The sequence below is a fragment of the Bison bison genome, unplaced genomic scaffold, assembly GCF_000754665.1.
Source record: "Bison bison bison isolate TAMUID 2011002044 unplaced genomic scaffold, Bison_UMD1.0 scf7180017864354, whole genome shotgun sequence".
Taxonomy (NCBI): domain Eukaryota; kingdom Metazoa; phylum Chordata; class Mammalia; order Artiodactyla; family Bovidae; genus Bison; species Bison bison.
Genome location: NW_011494926.1, coordinates 4,985,604 through 5,005,382, shown reverse-complemented (window position 1 = coordinate 5,005,382; position 19,779 = coordinate 4,985,604).

Genomic DNA, 19,779 nt, shown 5'->3' with positions numbered 1-19,779 from the left:
GAGGACGGGGAGTGTGGGTTTGGTGTGTGAGAACTGGATAATAAGGGTTGGGGACCCGGCCTTGGAGCAGCCAGTCTGCCCACTCAGGAGAGAGGTCAACACTTGGCTGATAGTTTGATGCTGTGATGAACGGACGCCGAATAGACATAACAAATCTAAGAAAACACAGTTAAAACACCCACTGATGTAAATACTACTCAGTGTGTGTGCATGTTCAGTCATATACGCAGTTGTAAATGACTCTTTCAACCTCATGGACAGTAGCCCTCCAGGCTCTTCTGTCCATGGGATGTCTCAGGCAAGAATATTGGAGTGGGTTGACATTTCCTCCTCCAGGGGATCTTCCTGACCCAGGGATTGAATCAGAGTCTCTCACATCTCCTGCATTGCAGGTGGATTCTTCACTGCTGAGCCACCAGAGAAGCCTCTAAATACTGTTAGCATCCCCACTTTATTTTGTTTTTCTACATCCTTAGGATTTATTTTCGGAGAAAGCAATGGCACCCCACTCCAGTACTCTTGCCTGGAAAATCCCGTGGACGGAGGGGCCTGGTGGGCTGCAGTCCATGGGGTTGCGAAGAGTCAGACACGACTGAGCGACTTCACTTTCACTTTTCACTTTCCTGCATTGGAGAAGGAAACGGCAACCCACTCCAGTGTTCTTGCCTGGAGAATCCCAGGAACGGGGGAGCCTGGTAGGCTGCCGTCTCTGGGGTCGCACAGAGTCGGACACAACTGAAGCGACTTAGCAGCAGCAGCAGCAGCAGCAGCAGGATTTATTTTATACCTGGGAGTGGATACTTTTTGACCCTCTTCACCCATTTTTACCTACTCTCCACTCCCTGCCTCTGGAAACCAGCAGTTTGTTCTCTCTGAATTTAGGAGCTCGTTTTTGTTGTTCCTGTTTAGAGTCAGTATATACGTGAGCTCATATGCCATGTGTCTTTCTGTTACCTATTAGAGAAGTTAAACAATGTCACAGAGCTACTGGGTGTCAAAGCTCAGATGTGAACCCTGGCTTTTAATCAAAAAGTAACTTGCACAAATAGGAAGTTAAAATTCATTTTACATGGAGAAAGGACTACAGAGAGCCAAGTGTGGAAGTGAGCACAGAGTGGGGTGGTCATTCCTTGTGGAGGGGGCAGTACATGAGCAGGGAAGTGGCATGTGCAAGAACAGATGCTAAAATGCTTGGTCAATCTGGTGAGCTGTTCGATTTAGCAGCCTGCTGTCTGCAGTGGAGCGCTGGAAGAGATTCAGCTGAAGGCGTGGGCAGGGGTTAATTTAGGGGGACTTGGAACCCATGCAGAGTACAAAAGGGAGCCAACTCTTGCCGAGAGAAGACTGGAAGGCAAGAATGCCATCTAAGATGGCATCAGCCTGGGCTCAGTGCAGGGGCCACAGACTAGCTGTTTTGAAGCAGAAGGAATTTGATGGAGGAAATGAATGGCTATAAGATCACTGGAAAGACAGGTGGGCCTCTGAGAATAGCTCCTCACCCCACATTGCAGACCAGGAGACGGGCTAACGGTACGAGAGATGGGGCAAACAGAATCGGAAGCTGCCCTGAAATCCTTGGCTCCACTAATGCATGGCCCATGCTCTGGTCCAGGGATCAGGACATGCTGCATCCAGGCTTCATCACTGTGCCCTCCAGATCTGCAGCAACAAAAAGCAGATGGACCATGCGCCCAAGTGTCCCACCCATGAAAGCACTGATCAGATGAGGGACTCCTGCTGATGTTGCCACAGAATAAAGCCAGTGCTTCTGTGTTTGCCCACAGAAGGTCAGATATTTGGTAAAGAGTCCAACTGCCAACCCAGGAGACACAAGGGACGCGTGTTCGATCCCTGGGCTGGGAAGATCCCCTAGAGTAGGAAATTGGCAACCCACTCTGGTATTTCTTGCTTGGAAAATTCCACAGACAGAGGAGCCTGGAGGTCTATAGTCCATGGGGACCCAAAGAGTCAGACACGACTTAGTGACTGAACAACAATAAAGAGTCAGACACGACAGAGCATGCACACGCCCAGGGTAATTACAGGCCTGCAAGAGCATCTGACCAATGGACCCTTGGCTGCATCTGGAATCCTTGCAGCAAGAAAGTCTGAGGGATGAGGGTTTCAGCTGTTCTCTGCAGTGGAGGGAGCCACCCCCATCAGACCACCACATCCACATCCACCACAGAGATGACTGTACATGCCTGGCAGACAGTGGATAGGGAAGGGAAAGGCATGGGAGATGTGGAGAAGGTAAGACAGGCAGGGCTTGGTCCCTTACTAGAAAAGACTTTAACCAGAACTAAGCCAACTTAATACATGGCCTTGGCAGAGCCATTTCAGTGAACGTCATGTCCAATGATGAGAGGTGAGTAGGGGCTGTGGTCCGTTTTCTGCAGCCTCCCAGATGAGAAGCTATCACAGGTGTGTTGCTGTGACATGGATATGACGCGGGTCACCACTTTTCTCACTCTGATGTCATTTTCCTCATCTCTCACTGCTTGACAGTTAAGTCAGTGGTGACGAAGGGCTCCATTCCTGCACTAATAGCTGGGCTACTAAGGACAGATCTATTCATCTGACTTTCCCCAGAGGCAATCAACTCTGAATATTCACTGGAAGGACTGATGCTGAAGCTGAAGCTCCAATACTTTGGTCACCTTATGCGAAGAGTTGACTCATTGGAAAAGACCCTGATGCTGGGAAAGTTTGAGGGCAGGAGGAGAAGGGAAGGACAGAGAATGCCATGGTTAGATGGCATCACCAAATCAGTAGACATCAGTTTGAGCAAATTCCGGGAAATGGTGAAGGACAGGGAAGCCTGGTGTGCTCCAGTCTATGGGGTTGCAAAGAGTCGGACATGACTGAGTGGATGAAAAATAACAAGAGTCAGATTCTGAGACAATGGTCAGCAGTTTAACTGGGAGGTGTGGGACGTGCCACAGGTGAATGGGAATCAGGGGAGAACCAGGAAAGGGGGCACTCAAGGGGGTTTAGTTGGCCACCTGCCAAAACTGAAGCCCATAACTATACTCTGGGAAAGAGTGAACACACCCCAGAGGGTCTCCCACTCAGAACTGAGATGTTTGTTCAGCAGCTCCTGGCAGTCAAAGGGTGTTAAGTCCCCAGATCTCCCCATCTGCTATGTTGGGTGACAAAGCTTTGCCTTCCTCAGCTTCAAAGAAACTGGAGCCTATCATACAGAGTGAAGTAAGTCAAAAAGAAAAACACCAATACAGTATATTAACACATATATATGGAATTTAGAAAGATGGTAACAATGATCCTATATGCGAGACAGCAAAAGAGACACAGATGTATAGAACAGTCTTTTGGACTCTGTGGGAGAGGGCGAGGGTGGGATGGTTTGGGAGACTGGCACTGAAACATGTATATTATCATATGTGAAACGAATCACCAGTCCAGGTTCGATGCATGAGACAGATGCTCAGGGCTGGTGCACTGGGATGACCCTGAGGGATGGGATGGTGGGGGAGGTGGGAGGGGGTTTCAGGATGGGGAACACATGTACACCTGTGGCAGAAGCATGTCAATGTATGGCAAAACCCACTACAATATTGTAATTAGCCTCCAATTAATTTACAAAAAAGAAAGACACAACTGGCTGGCGGTCAGTGCACACTACTGGGTCAGGGTCTGAAAACTACTGATCCCGGCCCACAGCCCATCTTCCCACAATCTTATATAAGCTAATAGTGATTTTTACATTTTTATAGAATTGCGTAGAGCATATGTGACAGAGACGATGCATGGCCTGCAACGCCTAAAATGTTTACTTTGTGACCCTTTCACAGAAAAGTTTTCCTGACCCCTGATGTGGATTATCTTGCAGTAACAAAGAATCCCCACATTTCAGGCAAAAAACAGCCATTTCTCTTGTGTGCTCTAGGGCAGGTGTCCCCAGCTTCCAGGATCTAATGCCTGATGATCTGAGTTGGAGCTGATATAATAATAATAATGATAGAAATAAAGTGCAGAATAAATATAATGTGCTCCCCAAACTGTCCCCCTTGCCCAATTCTGTGGAGAAATTGTCTTCCACGAAACTGGTCCCTGGTGCCAGAAAGGTTGGGGACCACTGCCTGGGGTCCAGTGACTCAGAGGAGGCTTTGCTACACCGTGGTCATGCTAACCCTTCTGATAACAGGACTTTCTCAGCAGGGAGCGGCAGAGAGAGAAAACTGAGTCAGAGACCAAGCCCCGAGTACTCCAGAGCAAGAAGGATGTGAGCCATCTCCGCTGCACGTAACCAGAGCTGCCCACACAGCCTCTCTAGCTGCACAGGAAGTAGGGAACATGATCTGTGTCCAGGAAGCAGAGGCGATCTGGGAATATTGGTGAGCTCTGCTCAAGGCTACCCGCATTCTTTCACATCTTCCCTCCATTTCCCCAATATAATTAAACAAGCTTTTAACCTCAGCAATATTGACTTCATATACTATATTTTCCAGGAGATAATGAATATTTTATGTCTTTATTTTAACCTTTTTTATTTTGTATTAGAGTGTAGCTGATTAACAGTATTGTGATACTAATAGGTTCAAGTGGACAGCTAAGGGACTCAGCTGTGCATATTTCTGTATCCATTCTTCCCCAAACTCCCCTCCCAGCCAGGTTGTCACATTAGCATAGAGCAGAGTTCCCTGTGCTATGCAATAACCATTTCATTAAAAAAACTGCTTTACATTCCACACAGCTCTGATAGTAAAAAATGTCAGTGATCTATCAATCCCAATTTTTCTTTATTTTCCTTCAAGATATTACTCTGGAGCCTCCTCACTTCTGTTGTTACCCGAGCCTGCTGCACAGCTGAGTTTCCTTTGCTTCTCTCCTGGACCGGATCTCCTGTTTCCTAACACCAGATCCCTCTCAGTTTATTCCTGCGTTTTCATGGAGCACACTTATTAGTATTGGGTTGGCCCAAAAGTTTGTTCGGATTTTTTCGAGATGTAACAGAAAGACCTGAATGAACTTTTGGGTAAACCCAAGATTGAGGGCAGGAGAAGGGGATGACAGAGAATGAGACGGATAGTATCACTGACTCAATAGACATGAGTTTGGGCAAACTTCAGGGGACCGTGAAGGACAGGAAAGCCTGGCATGCTGCAGCCCATCGGGTCACAGAGTTAGATACGACTTAGCAACTGAAAAACAATAGCTTCCTTGAAAAAGGGTATACGGAAGATATATTGCTTTGAAGACATCAGGTTTAAGTATACTTTAAGGTGCTGCTACTTGACTGGTCACATAGAATTCCAACTTGAAAATCATTTACATTTAGAATTTTGATGTCATCCTTTTATTGTCTTCTAGATCCCAGTGTCATTACTCAGAAATTCTATGCTGTTCTTCTTCTCAGTCCTCTATATTTCCCCTTTTATTTTCTGACCCTTTGGTGTTCCAGTTTCATTGTACTTGGTACTCAAAGGGGCCTGGAAATCTGAAAACTGTCAACGAAATATTACTCAGTTGATTTAAGAAAGAAATGGAAAATTTTACTGGAGCCAAATTGAGGATTATGACACAGGAACACCATCTTGGAAAGTTCCAAGAACTGGAGCTTCTTTATATGTGTATGTGTGTGTGTGTGTGTGTGTGTGTGTGTTTTTAAAGCATGACTATACTTTAAATGAAGTATTACTGACAGTTACAAAATCCAGATTTGCAAGTACATAGTGGTGGGCCATAGTGACTCTTCACAAGATCAAGAAGGAATGTTCTCTTTTAAGGAGCTGTCTTATGGGTGCAAAGAGAATGCTGTGCTTTACGGCAGAGCAGGTGTTTCTGCCCATGAGCGAGGTTTGGCTGATGCCTAACTGCAAGATACGCAGGGCACAGCAGAGAGGAGGGAAGAAGCCAAAAGGCAGAGAAAAATTTTTATGTTTGTATTATTTTTTGGTCTTGCCATAGAATGTGAATTTTATTTTACAAAACTCATGCCTATTTTCTATTTTTGTGTTGTAATTTGTCCCCTTCTCTGTACTTTTTCTGTCCTCCTTTCCTAGAACTGCTGTTAATACTACGACTTTTCCTATCTTTCCTCTTCCATTATCCATCCTTTTGCATTTCTCTCCTGAGAGCTCCTCTAATATGTTTCAAACAGTTGTGATTTTTTAAAAAAAATTTAGGCTATTTTGAATTCCTATGACCTCCTTTTACTGTTCTGTTATTCCTTTCTCATAGTATTCTGTTTTATATTTTCATGGAAGCAGTATGTTCTTTTCTCTTTCTGAGAAAGGTAATAGAGTTGTTTGACATTTTCTTCCATTTCTTTTATTTTCTTAGTTCCTTCAAAGCTTCTTTTTGTTTCTTTTGGTCTTTCTCTGGTATGTGGAGACTGGCAATATTTAGCAGTGAGGCACTGAAGCTGATGGAAAGACAGACATGTGTCTATGGGGCTTGTCGATCAATGATTCTTTGACTGCTTCCTGTGATCTTGTGATAACTCCCAAGTGTCAGAACTCTAGGGTGGTTTAGTATCTCCAAAGAGGGACCCTCTGACTTTTTGCTTTGGGGAAATAAGCTTGATGGTAGGTCCTCCATTGTGTGAGGAGGATCCTGAATTTACTTGAATCCCTTGACTTCAGGATAGCTTCTCACCATCCCTCTCCTTTGTGTCTGGTGGCCCTGGAGGTGAATCATCATTCATTTTATTCAAAAGTAAACACCCCATCTGTTAAAAGTGTAGGCTATGATTAGTCCCTTGATTGCATATAGTGAAGAAATTAATTGCTTTGTCTGTCATCTTTTAAATAATCTTCCTGTTTTCAGATTCTGTTCCCCTTCCCACCCTCCCGTCTATGGTCTGGGGTTCTGCAAACACAGTCTTCTTGATTCTTTCAGGGCAGACATGCTCTAAATGTTTTTGGCAGGGACATCCTACAGAATGAGAAGATGTATTTGCAAACCTCATATCTGACAGGGAGTTAATATGAGAAATATATAAAGAACTCACACAATCAATAACAAAAAAAATCAAATAAACCAATTAAAAAATGAGTAAAGAGTCAAATAGACATTTCTCCAAATATGATATGAAAGGCAAACAGGTATATGAAGAGAATCCCAACATCATTAGTCATTAGGGAAATGCAAATTAAACCATAATGAGATATCACCTCACACTTGTTAGAATGACCTTCATAAGAAAAAAGACGAAAAATGCTAGCATGAATACAACTCCTATGGAAACACCATGGAAGAGCCTTAAAAATTATAAATAGAACTCCCATATGATCCAGCAATTCCAGTTCTGGGAATATGTCCAAAGGAAACAAAAACAGTAATTTGAGAAGATATCTTTATCCCCATGTTCATAGCAACATTATTTATAGTAGCCAATATATGGAAACAACCTGAGTGTCCATAGATGGATGAATGGAAAAAGAAGTTGTGATATATATGTGTGTGCGTGTGTGTGTGCGCGTGTGTGTATATAATTCAGCCATAAAACTGAGAAAATATCACCACTTGTGACAACATTGATGAATCTCATTGAAGGCATTATGCAAATTGAACAAGTCAGAGAAAGATAAATACTGTATGATCTTACTGTGTGGAAAAAAAAAAAAAAACAAAACCCAAAACACAAACTCTTAGGAAAATAGGTCAGGCTTGCAGTTCCCAGAGGTGAAGGGTGTGGGTGGGGGAGGGGAAATTGGAGGCGGCTGGTCCAAAGTTATAAAGGAAAGTTTTAAAGTAAATAAATACTAGGGATGTAATGTATAACACGATGACTACAACTGACACAGATACATACGTTAAGAGTAAATCTTAAGAGTTCTTATCACAGGAGAAATTTTTTTCCTTTTTAAAAATTATATCTATATGAGAAGATGGATGTTAGCTGAATCTATTGTGGTAATCATTCATAATATATGTAAATCAAACCCTCATGCCCTGTGCCTGAAACTTATTCAGTGATGTATGTCAATTATTTCTCATAAGATTGGGGAAAAATTAGCAAGTTGAATTCAACAGTACATTAAAAGCATCATATATCCAGGTCAAGTTGGATTTATTCCAGTGATGCAGGGCTGGTTCAACATCTGCAAATCAATGTGAAACATTACATTAACAAAATGAAAGGTAAAAAGCACATAATCACCTCAACAGGTGCAGAGAAAATATTTGACAAAATTCAACATCCATATGACAAAAACTTTTCAACAAAGCAGGTATGAAGGAAACATACTCAACATAATAGCAGCCATATATGACAAGATCACAGCTAACATCATACTCAATGATGAAAAGCTGAAAGCTTTTCCTCTAAAATCAAGAACAAGACAAAAATGCCCACTTTCAACACTTTTATTCAACAAAGTGTTGGAAGCTCTAGCCATGGCAGTTAGGCAAGAAAAAGAAAAGGCATTCAAATTGGAAAGGAAGAAGTAAAACTGTCATTATTTGCAGATGACATGATATTACATATAGAAAACCCTTAAGATGCCATCCAAAATTGTTAGAATAAGTGAATTTGTTGTAGGATGCAAAATTAATACTTAATAATCTGCTGCATTTCTATACACTAATAATGAACTGTCAAGAGAAATTTTTAAAATCCCATTTAAAATTGCATCAAAAACAATACAATACCCAGGAATAAAATTAACCAAGGAGGTAAAATACCTGTACACTGAAACTACAAGACATTAAAGAAAAAAAAATGAAAAGGACACAAATAAATGGAAATATATTCTGTGGTCATGAGTTGGAGGAATTAATATTGTTAAAATGTCTATACTACCCAAAGCAATCTATAGATTCAATGTAATCTCTATAAAAATTCCAGTGGTATTTGTTATAGAAATGGCACAAACAGTCCCCAGATTTGTATTGTTGTTGTTCAGTCACTCAGTACAGTTGTGTCCAACTCTGCAACCCCATGGACTGCAGCACACCAGGCTTCCCTGTCCTTCACCAGCTCCAGGAGCTTGCTCATGTCCATTGAGTCAGTGATGCCATCCAACCATATAGTCCTCTGTCATCCCCTTCTCCTCCTGCCTTCAATCTTTCCCAGCATCAGGGTCTTTTCCAATGAGTAGATTCTTCACATCAGGTGGCCAGAGTATTGGAGCTTCAATTTCAGCATCAGTCATTCTGATGAATATTCAGGGTTGATTTCCTTTAGGATTGACTGGTTTGATCTCCTTGCAGTCCAGGGGACTCTCAAGAGTCTTCTTCAGTACCACAGTTCAAAAGCATCAACTCTTTGGTGCTCAGCCTTCTTTATGGTACAACTCTCACATCTATATATGACTACTGGAAAAATCATAGTTTTGACTATATGGATCTTTGTTGGGAAAGTAATGTCTCTGCTTTTTAATGTTGTCTAGGTTTGTCATATTTTTTCTTCCAAGGAGCAAGCATCTTTAAGTTTCATGGCTGCAGTCACCATCCACAGTGATTTTGGAGCCCAAGAAAATAAAGTCTGTCACAGCTTCTATTGTTTCTCCACCTATTTGCCATGAAGTGATGGGACTGGATGCCATGATCTTAGTATTTTGAATGTTGAGTTTTAAGTCAGCTTTTTCATTCTCCTCTTTCACCTTCATCAAGAGGCTTTTAAGTTCCTCTTCCAAAATTTGTATGGAACCATGAGCAAGAAGAGCAAAGCTGGAAGCAGCACACTCCTTGATTTTAAACTCTATTACAAAACTACAGCAATCCAAGCAGTGTGATAGGGGCATCAAAACAATACATAGATCAACGGTACAGAATGGAGAGCCCAGGAATAAACCCACATACATTACCACAGAGAAGCTAAGAACGTACAAGGGGGAAAGAACAGTCTTTTCAATAAGTGGTATTGGAAAACTGGAGAGCTACATGCAAAAGAATGAGAGGATCACTGCCTTACCCAAGCACAAAAATTAACTCAAAATGCATTAAAGACTTGAACATGACATCTGAAATCCTAAAATTCCTAGAGGAAGTAAGTTCCTTGACATCAATCTTGGCAAAGAATTTTTTGAATCCAACCAGAAAAGTAACAAAAACAAAAATAAATCAATGGGACTAGCTCAAATTAAAAGATTTCTGCACATCAAAGGAAACCATCAATAAAAAGGCAACCTACTAGCTGGGAGAAACTGTTTTCAAATTGTCTGATAAACAGGCTTCCCTGGTGGCTCAGATAGGAAAGAATCTGCAAGGCAGGAGACCAGGTTCGACCCCTGGGTTGGGAAGATCTCCTGGAGAAGGAAATGGCAACCTGCTCCCAGTATTCTTGCCTGGAAAATTCTACAGACAGAGAACCCTGGCAGGCTACAGTCCATGGGGTCAGAAAGAGTCAAGCATGACTGATCGACTAACACTTCCACTTCCATCTGATAAATGGGTTAATATTCAAAATATATAAGGAGCTCCTACAACTCAATAGTAAAACCCCAAACAATCTGATTTAATAATGGGTAGAATGTCTGAATAGACATTTTTCCATAGAAGACATACAGATGGCCAGCAGGTACATGAAAGCTGGCTCCACACCACTAATTATCAGCGAAATGCAAATCACAGCCGCAGGGAGGTATCTCACGCCTGCTGGAATGGCTACTAGCCAAAAGACAAGAAATAAGTGTTGGTGGGGATGTGTTGAAAAGGGAACCCTTATGCACTATTGCTGGGAATATCAGCCGATATGGGAGACAGTGTGGTGGTTCCTCTGGTGGCTCAGACTGTGAAGAACCTGCCTGCAATGCTGGATACCCAGGTCCAATCCCTGGTTAGGGAATATCCCCTGGAGGAGGGGATGGCTACCCATTCCAATATCCTTGCCTGGAAAATTCCATGGACAGAGGAGCCTGGTGGGCTATCGTCCATGGAATCTCAAAGAACTGGACATGACTGAGTGACTAACACATTTCACTTTCATGGAGGTTCCTCAAAATATTACAAATAGAACTACCATACAATCCAGCAATTCAACTTCTGGATATTTATCCTAAGAAAATGAAAACACTAATCAAAAAGTTATCTGCACTCCCATGTTCATTGCAGCATTATTTACAATAGCCAAGATATGAAACAACCTCAGTGTCTGTGGAAGTATGAATGGATAAAAAAAATGTGACATACGTATATTATGAATGAAATACTCACACACAGTAGAATATTATATATTATGGGTAGACCTGGAAGCAATTGTGTAAAGTGAAATAAGTCAGAGAAAGAGAGAAATAATGTATGTTCTTTTATACATGGGATCAAAAATTGGTAACCAAGCTCTTAGAGATTAGTGGTTACCAGAAATGGGAATGGGGGGATGTGGGCTGAGAGAAATGAGTGAAGGGGTTCAAAAGGTTTAAAAATCAAACAAAAAAGAGATACAGCTTTTCACACGTTAGCATAGTTAGCATGAAAGTCACATAAAACATATCCATACGTGTAGGAAGAATTTCATTTTGCTAGCTGCTATCTCTTCCTTTGCTACATGATAAACTTCTAAATACAGCAAATATGAGGCTAATTAATAGTTGTAGAATGGCTAAGAAACTACCAATTGCTTCACTACGTTTTAAAAAATAATATTTAAGGGACAAGGGACATTAATAAATTCACATTTTGTGTTTCTGGGTGTCTCATTAATTTTGAAGTGTGTAAACTTTTGTTTTTAAGACTATTTGAAAGAATATACTGTCTGGTTTATTATTTTCATTGCACAATTAATCAAACAAACAGGATGATATTATAAAATCCTGCACTTTTTTCTTCTTAGATTGAGATGCAAATAAAATCAAAGTTTGATGATTAGAGAAGCATTTTTTTATACAATTCGTATTTTTAGATCCAGTAGTTAAACCTAAAATTGAGCATATCTCTGTATTTTGCATGCAGTTCTCTTTACCTTCTAATAACATCGATTTGAAGGACAACTGGACTGTAATGACAAAGTTATGATTAAGAATTCAGAGCATATGACAAGCACCCTGAAGTAACACTGAAAGTTCATAACTCATACTCAGTGAAAAGGCCTGACATTTTTGCAAAGGATAAAACTATGCTGTATTTTGCTTCATGATGAATTGTCAAGTATAACATTAAATTGCGGAACATTAACTCTATTACTTTTCTATTGCTGCACTTGACGAACTGTCATAAACTTAGTGGCTTAGAACAACACAAGATTATTATCTAACGGTTTGCAGAGGTCAGAAGTCCAGGTTCAGCTGCACTGCGCTGTCTGCTCAGGGTTTCTCAGGGCTGAAATGGAGGCGTCTCACGGGATGCCTCCTTTTTGAAGCTCGGGTTCTTCCTCCATGCTGGTTCGTGCTGTTCGCTAAATTCACATCCTTAACAGTGGAGGCCCCAAGGGCCCTGTTCCGGTGGCCGTCAGCCTGGCTTAGGCTCAGCTCCTAAAGGTTCCACCTGGCTACATGGCTCCTGCCCTTGCCAATGTCCTTTTAATAGGAGGCCCAGTCCTGTTAGGGCTTCCCTTGCGGCTCAGCTGGTACAGAATGCATCTGCTATGAGGGAGACCTGGCTTCCATCCCTGGGTTGGGAAGATCCCCTGGAGAAGGAAAAGGCTACCCACTTCAGTATTCTGGCCTGGAGAATTCCATGGGTTGAAAACAGTTGGACACGACTGAGCGACTTTCACTTTCCAGTCCTGTTAAAGGCTGACTTGATTAGATTTGGCCCACCTGAATAATCTCTTTTGATTAGCTCAAAAGTCAATAGGTTAGTAATCTAATTAGAGGAGGGATTCTCTCTTTTAGTTTCCTGCTGGGAACGCACGCAAGTGGGATTATATCGAAATTGTCCACCAGGGGGCAGTAATCTTAGGGCCACCATAGAATTCTATCTTCCACATACATTGGTCCACTACGTTTTAATTTTTTTAAATATTTATTTGGCTGTGCTGGGTTTTATTTGCAGCAGGAGGGATCTTCATATGGGATCTTTAGTTGTGACTTGTGGGATCTAGTTCCGTGACCAGGAATTGAATCCAGGCCTCCTGAATTGAGAGCTTGGAGTCTTAGCCTCTGGAGCACCAGGGAAGTCCCTTGCTGTTAGGTTGACGGTCAAATTCACCATCCTGTGTCAGAAAATCGAGTGAGATACTAGTGAAGAAAAGAGCAAACGACCTCCTCTAGCTAAGATATGAGCTTCCCTGGTGGCTCAGTGGTGAAGAATCCGCCTGCTATGCAGGAGAGGCAGGTTCATCGCTAGATGGGGAAGATCCCTTGAAGGAGGAAATGGCAACCTACTCTAGTATTCTTGCCTGGACACAGGAGCCTGGTGGTCTGTAGTCCATAAGGTGGCAAAGAATCGGACATGACTTAGAGACTAAACAACAAGAGCTAAAATATGCATGTGCTACCTTGTTCCATCACTTGAGTCTTACTCCACAATGCCCGTTTCTTAATGAGCACTGGTCTCGCTGAGGATCTTTTCAATCCTTTCTAGTATTTTCTACTTATTCTTTTCTGTTCCATTTGATAACTCTTTAAAAAAGTTTATCAGGACTCACAAAATGAATTTCAAAAACTGATTTCATGATCCATGGTTTGAAAAACATTGCGAAGGGACACATTTTATTTAAATTGGCCACCTGGAAACATTTTCACTTTAGAAAGAAACACAGATATACTTATGAAAAAAATAATTATTTCTGAGTGAATTAATACAGACTAAATTATAAGTGCAGATGGGTCAACAAACATGTCATCCTCAAAATTTCACTTAAAATTCTTTTAAGATAATTAGCAATACCACTTCAGTCCACAGGAGGGCAACATCTGTTTTAGTTATATTTTAGGATTAACTGTAAACATGCTGTTTTGCAGAGAATAGGAGTTCTGTTAAGTGAATTATTTATAGTGTACTGGTGTAAGCAAAAAGTGGTTTATGCTTGGTTATTGAGAATCAATCCCATCAATACCAAAAGAGCTGCCATTTATTTTGGGGTCGGATCCAATAGAATCAGTTGGAATTCTCTTTCCTCTTGGATTTCTCTTAATCCATTTTCCTTTTCTTTTATGTCCTTTCTGTCCATCTCTGGCCTATGTTCTTGCACAGGTGATCCATGGAAAGCCAGATTGCCATAGGTCCTGAGGAAATGGAGTCATCAAGTCCAGATGCCGACTCAGGTTCTTTGTGAAGTGCCTTTTTGAGTTTCCAAGCTGAACTTGAACCTCAATCACCTGGCTTGCGACATGTGCTAATAATCAGAGGCTCTTGTGGTACCACTTGGGTGGACCGATGTCACTCTCTTAACTAGTGTGAGAGCGGAGTCCTGCCTGGAGTGGGCCAGCACATGTAAAAAACATTCTTAGACCGCTAGGCCTTTTAAGGCTTAAAGGTATTTTGAATCCCTTCTTGCCTTTACTCTGGACACACCACGATCTTGTGGCGACCCACTATGACCGTTTAACATTGTTGTCGGATTTGACCTCACCCTGTGGCTCCATCACTAGGAAGTTGGCAGGAGGCCCTGAACATTCTAGCTAGGTGTGGAACGAATTCCCTGCCTTTTGTTCCACTTAGGCCTGTATCATCACAGGTGCTAACCCTGACCCTTCTGTCTGGGGAGGGTTTGGGTTAACCAGATCATGTTTCCACATTTCTAAAGGGCCTGAAGGGCATCAAGAGCAGCCACCCATGTGTGGAGTTCATTTCCCTTCTTACCAGTGTCACGTGAAAAGTTTTTCACTTGCTCTGCTTTCTCTTGCCTTTGAGCCTCTGCCTCTGTTGCTGCTCTGCTCTGACTCACATTCCTCAGCCCTCTCCTTGTCTCCATGTCCTGCTTCAGGAGTTACCTGAAACCACTTTTGAGAGCGGTGGCCTGTGGCTGGTGGGTCTCATAGCCCCTCATAAGCTGGCATCATAGGTGCCTGTTGACTTCTTGGTCTCTCACAATAGATGGTAGCCCCCCCACCCCCGCCAAGACCTGTTGTGGTGCCAGGGACCTAGTAGGTGCACAACAAAACCTGTTGTATGAATGAAGTGAAAAATAACTGCTAATGCTCTGGTTGACCTTGAGTTGATAGACAAGGTACTTGACAGATAGGTTGGTGCATAGTCAAACTTGTAGGTAGACAGGACCAACATGGTAGGAGTCAAGGGACTTAGATGTATCTGGATGGAAAAAGTGTTCATCGTAGGGTGGGATGAGATCAAGAAACTGTGGGGATGGGGAAGCTAAGCTGATGAGGGTGGATGCATGAAGAGTCTGATGAGGTCTGGGGGTGTGGGTCACACATGCAGCTGAATGCTTTGGTTCTGGACGGGACAGGTGACAGGCCTTCAGCTTGGTGGCCTTTTTCTTTGGTTGCTGGGACCAGTAGGCAACGCAGGAGGCTTACTGGCTGCCTGGGGTTGGGAGGAGGCGCCTCTCAGAAGGGCAGCACTGGAAGAGGGTCACCCTCTGGAGTCTGGGCACTTGACCTGGACCCTGAGTGGCATTTGGACAGTAGGAGCCTGATATTCTGGAGCAGAGGAGGAGTAACACACTGCCTGGTGAAAAATCCCCCACACTACAAAATTGCTGGAGCTGGGCGTTCCCGGTTTTGGATTTGCTCCAAAATGTAGGCTCCTTTTTTTATTCTTTTAAATATTTCATTATAAAACTCCAAGTCCCGCCCCCCCAAAAAAATAAAATGGGGGTTTCCCTGCTGGCTCAGTGGTAAAGAATGCACCTGCCCATGCAGGAGACACGGGTTCGATCCCCGATCTGGGACGATCCCACTTGCCACCAGGCAGCTGGGCCCGAGAACCACAACTATTGAGCCTGTGCTCTAGAGTCTGGGAGCTGCAGCTGCTGAAACTCTTGGTCGCAGCGCCTGTGCTCTGCAAAAGGGAAGCCACCATGGAGAAGCCTGCATGCCGCAACCAGAGAGGGACCCCACTTGCCGCAACTAGAAGAAGCCTGCGTGCAGCAACGAAGACCCAGCACAGCCCAACATAATGAATAAACAAATAAAATGCTGAGGAGAAATAAAGGGGGAAAAAATCTTAAAAAAAAAAAAAAAAGCAAACACCTCTTACTGTAATTCTTCAGCATCATGCCCCTCTCTTCCCCATCTCCCAAGTCCTAGAACCTAAAAAGGCATCACCAACACTCAGACACCAATTTCCAGGAAGAGCCCAGCCATGCTGAACTTGTTTTTTTTCTCTTTCCTGGAAGTGAACTTGGCCCCTAGGGTTGGTGTGGCCCAGGGTGTCTGAGTCGCCCCCCTGGTAAGACTAGCATTTCAGTGCTTGAAATGGAAATGGGCAATTGTTTGAAGGAGAGCAGTTCAGGACGGGCATGTGAGGAGCATAGAATGGTGTATGTTTCCATAGCTAGGGAATTCCAGAATCAACCATTTTAAACCACAGTTTGAAGATACCTTGGAAAAAAAACTGTCTTATTATGGCCTAGAAAGAACCATATTTTGGAAATTAGATAGCTTCTCTGAATGTAGATCTTCTCCGTTTGGTCTTGGAAAGACAAACCCTTACGGAAAAACAACCCTCAAAAAGTTAATAAGTGAATGCTTGATTGCTTTGCTGCTATTAGAGATATTTTTAGTTGCTGTCAACAAACTTAATTTTGCTTAATTCAGAATAAATGTCTGGGAAGGTACATAAGGTTGTTACAGATGCACATGTAAAGATTAGGCGAATGGGTGAGTTGAACATTTGTCCTTTAAGTTTATTTATTTTTTTTCATAACTATACCCAAAAGGAGGAGATGGTTAAAATAACTAAAAAGTAAGACAGATGTATGATATGGGGCTTCCCAGATGACGCTAGTGGTAAAGAACCTGCCTGCCAATACAAGAGACATAAGAGATGTGGGTTTGACTCCTGGGTCTGAAGATCCCCTGGAGGAGGGCATGGCACTGACTCCAGTATCCTTGCCTGCAGAATCCCACTGACAGAGGAGCCTGGCAGTCCATAGGGTCACAAAGAGTCGGACACGACTAAAGAAACTTAGCAACACGCATGTCTGATATAGTAAAAAGATTCAAGGATAAAAACGCTCACTGAGGTAATTTTTATAATAATAAAAATAGGAAATAATCTAGATGAGCATCAGTAGGAATGTAGATTAAAAAAAACCCTGGGACACAGTGGAGAACTATGGTAGCTAAGGTGAATGGGTTGCAGTCTATGAAACAACATGGAAAAATCTTGGAAATGTATCTTTTCAACTATACTGAAATCCAATCAGCATAGAATGGAAACATAGTTTTGAATGAAGAAAGTAAGTGGCAAAGGATTTATGCAAAATGATAAAATTTTAATTTGAAACAAAGTGATACACTGTATCATGTGTATATGTTTATAACAATACTTGCAAATACTTTCAAGGAAGAATAAATCCCACATTCAGGACACTGATTGTCCTTGGGCTAGGAGGGGAAGGAGATGGGGGATTGGGATTGTAGTTAAAACTATAAATGTCATACTTTTAAAAATAAATTTCTGAAGCCAAAATGATGAAATGTTAAAGTGTATTAAATTGGGGGTGATAGATACACAGATGTCTATTTTATTGTATCTTGTATATTTTGCTCTTTTTGGTGGTTTGGAGCTACAATCATAAAATTGAGATGCATCTAAAAAGTAAGCCTCGGATAAGGATTATGGTTTTTTATTTCTTTATTTTTGATTGTGCTGGGTCTTCATTGCTGAGCACGGGCTCTCTCTAGTTGCGGTGAGCGAAGGCTACTCCCTAGTTACGGTGTGTGGGTGGTGCATTGCGGTGGCTTCTCTTGTTTCTCCCGGTCTCTAGAACACAAGCTCAGTCGTTGCAGCTCACGACTTTAGTGGCTCCTCGGCAGGTGGGATTTTTCCCAACCAGGGATCAAGCTCGTGTACCCTGCACTGGCAGGTAGATTCTTAGCCACTGGATCACCAGGGAAGTCTCAGAATTATTGTTAACAGACTCGGTTTATCTATTCCCAGCCTCTTCAGATAGAAACCCCATTTTGTTCCATTGTGCCCAGCTGATGCTGTGCCTCTGAAATCACTGGGGGAAAGGAGAGGCTTCCAGAGGGTGTGGAAATGCAAACCGAAGCAAGTCGTCAGCAGCCAGGAGGTTTTTATTTTCTCCCAAATGGGGACTCTTTGAAGGGAAGGACAGTCTTTGATCTTCCTATATCCATCCAGCATATCCAGCCAAGTGCTAGGAACACAAAGGCAGCTAAAAATATCAATAACAAAGCTTCTGGTTGTGCTTCTGAGCATTCAGGGCAGGTTCACATGGATTCCCTCCTGTTGCCTCACGGGGGTCCTGGGAACCTGATTCAGATCACATTACCAGCGCTTCTCTGTCTAATCACGACGGGCTTGTCCTGTTCAAAACAGAATCAGGAGAAATATTGTTCTAAGAGAGATGACCTGGGACATCCTGCTGAGATAAGTTGGTCTGGATTGCGTTTGGCTCATCTTGTTACAGGACTGATAAACGTCCAGAACAATGACCGTGTGTTTCTCTGTTGGATTTTATTGAAAGGATCTTGCATCCAACTGGCTGTGACAGAGCCTTAGCATCTTGTCTCAGTGCCTGCCTTACAATTTCTGAGGGTTTTCATGGTTTCTGTCTATAAACCAGCACTTTGAAAATTCCCTGCATGAAAGATGTAGTAAGAGTTGTTGTTCAGTTGTTCAGTCGTGTCCGACTCTTTGAGACCCCATGGACTGCAGCACACCAAGCTTCCCTGTCTTTCATCGTCTCCCTGAGTTTGCTCAAACTCATGTCCATTGAGTCAGTGATGCCATCCAACCATCTCATCCTCTGTCGTCCCCTTCTCCTCCCACCTTCAATCTTTCCCAGCATCAGGGTCTTTTCCAATGAATAAGTTCTTCACATCAGGTGGCCAAAGTATTGGAGCTTCAGCTTCAGCATCAGTCCTTTCAATGAATATTCAAGACTGATTTCCTTTAGGTTGGACTGATTGGATCTCCTTGTTGTCCAAGGGACTCTCAAGAGTCTTTTCCAACACCACAGTTCAAAAGCATCAACTCCTTAGCGCTCAGCCTTCTTTATGGTCCAACTCTCACATCCATACTTGACTACTGGAAAACTATAGCTTGACTCTATAGACTTTTGTTGGCAAAGTAATGTCTCTGCTTTTTAATATGCTGTATAGATTTGTCATAGGTGTTCTTCCAAGGTGCAAGTGTCTTTTAATTTCATGACTTCAGTCACCATCTGCAGTGATTTTGGAGCCCAAGCAAATAAAGTCTCTCACCATTTCCACTTTTCCCCCTTCTATTTGCCATGAAGTGATGGGACCAGTGCCATGATCATAGTTTTTTGAAAGCTGAATTTTAAGCCAGCTTTTCACTCTCCTCTTTCCCTTTCATCTAGAGGCTCTTTAGCTCTTCTTCACTTTCTGCCATTAGGGTGTTGTCATCTGCATATTTGAGGTTATTGATATTTCTCCCTGCATTCTTGATTCCAGCTTCTGCTTCATCCAGCCCAGCATTTCACATGATACACTCTGAATGTAAGTTAAATAAGCAGGGTGACAAATACAGTCTTGATGTACTCATTTCCCAATTTTGAACCAGTCTGTTCTTCCATGTCTGGTTCTAACTGTTGCTTCCTGACCTGCTAACAGGTTTCTCAGGAGACAGGTAAAGTGTTCTACTATTCCTATCTCTTGAAGAATTTTCCAACTTGTTGTGATCCACACAAAGACTTTAGCATAGTCTATGAAGCATAAGAAGATGTTTTCCTGGAATTCTCTTACTTTTTCTATAATCCAGTGGATGTTGGCAATTTGATCTCTGGTTCATCTGCCTTTTCTAAATCTAGCT